The sequence below is a fragment of the Otolemur garnettii genome, unplaced genomic scaffold, assembly GCF_000181295.1.
Source record: "Otolemur garnettii isolate 467f Iridium unplaced genomic scaffold, OtoGar3 scaffold00035, whole genome shotgun sequence".
In the NCBI taxonomy this organism is placed as follows: Eukaryota; Metazoa; Chordata; class Mammalia; order Primates; family Galagidae; genus Otolemur; species Otolemur garnettii.
This window is the reverse complement of record NW_003852430.1, coordinates 15,004,045-15,008,890: the sequence shown is the minus strand read 5'-3', so window position 1 is coordinate 15,008,890 and position 4,846 is coordinate 15,004,045. Positions and strand designations below refer to the sequence as shown.

General features: G+C 43.2%; 1 non-coding gene across 1 annotated transcript; it reads left to right on the top strand.

The window, feature by feature from the left end:
- Positions 1-302: 302 nt before the first annotated feature.
- Positions 303-409, top strand: LOC111725274. The gene has a single exon (XR_002773374.1). It is a non-coding gene; the product is annotated as a U6 spliceosomal RNA (small nuclear RNA).
- Positions 410-4,846: the final 4,437 nt, after the last annotated feature.

The window sequence follows — 4,846 nt, the reverse complement described above, 5'->3', positions numbered from 1 at the left end:
CAGACCACACACGGGTCTGATCACAATCCTGTCCGTCTATCAGTGGTATAAGAGGCCAACAGCCTGCCTGACCCCTCAAGACCATTATTCCCCTTTGACCTCATGCAGATATGCAAGGTCTTTCTGTTCAAGCCCCTAGGTCTGTTCCAACAAAACCTCTTCATTTTAGTTAGTTTGTTTGATTGCTGAACTCCAGCTTTCTTACAGTCAGATTCGAGGGCAGACAGCTCTGCAAACTTCCAGCTCTCTCCTCCAATGCAAATGGCCTTTCTTATTTTTATTTTTTAAAGAGTCTCACTTTGGTGCTCACTTCGGCAGCACATATACTAAAATAGGAATGATACAGAGAAGATTAGCATGGCCCCTGCGCAAGGATGACACGCAAATTCGTGAAACATTCTGTATTAAAAAAAAAAAAAGAGACTCTCACTTTGTCTTCCCTCCGTGGAGTACTATGGCATCCTAGCTCACAGCAACTTCAAATTCTTGGGCTTAAGCGATCCTCTTGCCTCAGCCACCCGAGTAGCTGGGACTACAGGTGCCCACTACAATGCCCGACTATTTTTAGAGACGGGGTCTCACTCTTGCTCAGGCTAGTCTTGAACTCCTGAGCTCAAACAATCCACCTGCCTTAGCCCCCCAGAGTGCTGGAATTATAGGCTTGAGCCACCACATCTGGCCTCAAGTGGCCTTTTTTAAAGGTTAAAGGAGAATACTCTTCCTCTCTGTCCCCTTTCCTTTCCTACCATGTCCTCCTTCCCCAGCCCCTGGTGCATGGCCTGTGTGGAGACGAGGGCACTCCAGGCTCCTCTGCACTTCTTACCTAGGCGCTCAGGTTCGGTGCCAGGCTCAGCCTCAGTGGCAGCTAAGCTCTCAGCCCAAGTGCTCCTCCCTGCTCACTAATGCTTTGCTTAAGCTCCTCTTAGTAATTCTCTCTCCTGTTTTTGTGACACCTGGAGTGTTTTCAATTACCTCAAGGAGTATCATGCAATTTTCAAAAAATTCTCTAGGCCAAATCAACCTTAAATCACTTTAATTTAAATAACAAATTTATGCTTTACAGCATTTTAATAGGGACAAGCACACCACTTAAGCAGTTTGAGGGGTGTGATGACATCAGCAAGTGTGGATACCGAGCTGCTTGTATGGTTGTTTCCTTCAATTTTTTTTTTTTTTTTTAAAGCTCAATCTATCTAGTGGACACAGTCAAATGTTGAAGGAGCGAGTCTGGGAGATATTCTTGGTGCTGCTGGGATGAGTGATAGCAGAGTGAGTACAGAACAGAGCCCGAAAGGAGAAGGACAAAAAAGACTTCTGTTTAGGGAAATGTTTCAAATTTAGATATGAACTTGCTGCCTCTTAACTTATTCAAATGTAGCCCTCGCTAGACTCAGTGGTTCACATCCTAGTATTCTGGGAGCTGAGGTGGGAGGATCGCTTGAACTCAGGAATTCCAGACCAGCCTGAGCAAGAGCAAGACTCCACCTCTACTAAAAATAGAAAAAAAAAAAAAAAATTAGCCAGGCTTTGTGGAGGGCACCTGTTGTCCCAGCTACCTAGGAGGCTTAGGCTAAAGGATGGTTTGAGCCCAAGAGCTTGAGGTTGCTATGAGCTTTGATACTCTATTCTGGGGCAACAGAGTGAGACTCTGTCTCAAAAAAATAAACGTAGCGCTTTATTTCTGAGGTTTTGTTCTAAGGACTTTGCACACATTATTGTATTTAATATGTGCGATTGTGATGCACGTACAATTATTATCCTTACTTTACTGGTGAGGAAACTGGGAGGCAGCCAAGAAACAGTTCAAGCCGTGCAAATAATTCTGGATCTTCCTCCTCCATACTGACTCCCTATCCTAGAGGATTTTCCACAGTTTGTCACCTGGTTTATAATCAATGGTAAAAATATTTCTAGTGAGCAATTTTCCTTCCTGGGAGGTGAAGGAGACTGCAGCTCAGAGCTGTTTTCCATCTAGCACCTTCTCTGCATAAGGAACTTTACTTATATAATTTCTATGCATCTCAACTGTCCTGTAGTTAAGCAAAGTGCCCTCAAGCCAGCTCCTGCCAACTTGTGAGAGTGAACTGCTAATTTTTCAGAACATTTTAAAGCTAGTTCCCGAGTATTAGCATGATTAAACATTAAATTATATAAACTTTATGTTGAAAATAAGTTTTATTTAGAACGAAAGTGCTAAATCTTTTTCTTTCTTTCTTTTTTTTCAGACAGAGTCTCAAGCTGTCACCCCGGGTAGAGTGCTGTAGCGTCATAGCTCACAGTAACCTCAAACTCCTGGGCTTAAGCAATTCTCTTGCCTCGGCCTCCCAAGTAGCTGGGACTACAGGCACCTACCACAATGCCTGGCTATTTTTTTTTGTTTGTTTCAGTTGTCATTGTTGTTTTAGCTGGCCCGGGCTGGGGTCAAACCCACCAACCTGGGTGTATGTGGCTGTTGCCCTACCGACTGAGCTACGGGCACTGCCAAAAGTGCTAAATCTTAAAAACCCAATACCTGACTAAAATACACACTCTTTTCTTTAGTATTCTGATTTAGGTCTAACATTTAAATTCATTGTGGTCACTTTGCCCTAATTTTTAGGTTTGGATCTTCAAGGCCAGTGAGAATTCCCTTGCCTTTCTGAACTAAAATTAAATCTTAAGCCTCCCCCCAAGCAGCTGACTGATTGAACCCTATCAGGGTTAAGAGGATCCCTATAACTACGTTGCTGCCTAAAAGAAAGGATAGCAGACACACTTCATCCTGCCCCCACTTCTTAGAGACCTACTCTGTGACTCACTAACTGGCCTAGGGCTATACAAGACCTATCTCTAGGTGCTCAATATACATAACAAACGACTCCAGTCTGTCCCGTACTTTGTCTTTAGTTAACAGACCCTTTATCTTAAGCTCTCCTTTTCATGCACTCCTGGTCTTTTAGACAAAGCCCTTTCAGCCAATTATCAGCTAAACTCACCTATCACCTGTGACACCCCCTCTTCCAGATGTCCCACCTTTGGGGACCAAATCAATTTCCACGTACTGATTCATGACCTCACCTGTAATTGCTGCCTCCCTAAAATGCATAAAACCAAACGGCAACCCCCCACCGCGAGTCCACTTCCTCGGGGTTGCTTGGGTGTGGTTCTGGGTCACAGTCCTGAAATTTGGCTCAGAACAAACCTCCTTACATTATTTTCTGAGCACGGCTTCTTCCCTGGACATACCTGGAAGAAAGGCAACCACCTCAGCCAGACACCTGTCTGCCCTTTCATGCCTCCTCCCCACCACTACCGGCAGGAGAAGAGAGAATCAAATGACTGGGGACAGAGAGGTTGCTGTTCACATCCACCTCTGACTGCTTCCCAATGTGTAACGCTAAGCTTCTGTTTCCTGCCTTTCATGATTGCTGCCTTGAACGTCAGTATGTGAAAGCCCTTGATAGACACCCGGTACAGGTAAGAGGAGCCCCAAATTCAGATGCTTCCAGAGACTGTAAGACAATGAAGCTGCTGAGTGTCAAGTGGCAGTTACGTAGTAACGGTGTGGTAAACTAGAGAGTTTATTATAACTGGTGGCATCGAAATAAATTTGCCTGCAGATCAAATTGAAACTAGAGTCTTCTGTGACTAAAGTAAGCCCAAGATAACAAAATAGAGGTTGGTTTTCAAAAACACATAATTTAGAGAAGGATCCTAAAAGAGTACCAATGTCTAAGTAGGATTTAGTGCCATGGGGATGTCAAAAGTATCACCATTTTTTACTTAATTAAATCAGTGAGGGCTTTTCCTGAAGCTTGGAGGGGAAGGTTTCACTCTGATGTACATTTTAAAATTGACCTGGGCTTTTTCAGCTCCCGTTTTCAAACTCCACAACTTTGGCACCTTTCTGCTTCTACAAGGTTCCAGCAACATAATCATCCACACAAGAAATAGCAGACCTTCTGCCTCCTGCCTCTGCTTACCAGTGACCAAAGCCCCCACTGTTACTCAGCAGTCTCTCCATGCCTCCCCCATTCCTTCCTCTACTAACGAATGTTTCAAAAGGAAGCTCTGAAAAGAATTGCGTAATATGCTAACCTGTCTGAAACTGTGGTACCTTTCAAAATGAGAACTCCACAGCTATTAAAAATTCCACCAAAACTGTATGTATGTAAAATTTGACCTGCATTTAAAAAAACACTAAAAGGTATTTGTACAGTTGAAAAAGCAATAAAAAACAAAAACCTATGGAATTTATATCTTCTGCTTTTTCGCCAAAATGGAGAAAAATGGACCAGGTTTACACTCCTGCCTAAAACACCCACTGCAAAAGGAATATATATGTAAAAAACCAACTATTCAGAAACTGGACTTCAGGAAATGGGGTGGGGGGAGGTTAGGAATCAAATGAGTTGAGACTTACACTTGTCCTAGCTAGTGCTAGGACCCCTGGGACCCAAAGACATGGAGAAATATGCCATGTTAGTTGATTGGAAGACCCAGTATCCTTAGGATGTTAACTTGTTCATGGCAGCAGAATGATTAAAAAAGAAAAACAGAAAGAGTCACTTGTGTTAGTGAACGTATAGGGCAATCAAACTCACACCCCGTCATACACATAAGGCTGAGTGATCCAAGCAGGACGCAACAGAAAACACTGTATATGATCTCATTCCTTTCAACATAGTAATATACATACGATCAGTCTATGCAGCTACGTTTGGTGAAAGTGGTTAGAAGGGAACACAGAAAGTCCTCTGGGTGCTGGTGTTCTGCGCCTTGGTGTGGGTAACGGGTTACACTCTCAGTTACGAAAATTCATAAACCTGTATACTTTAATATGTGCACTTTTCTGTATGTAGTTATA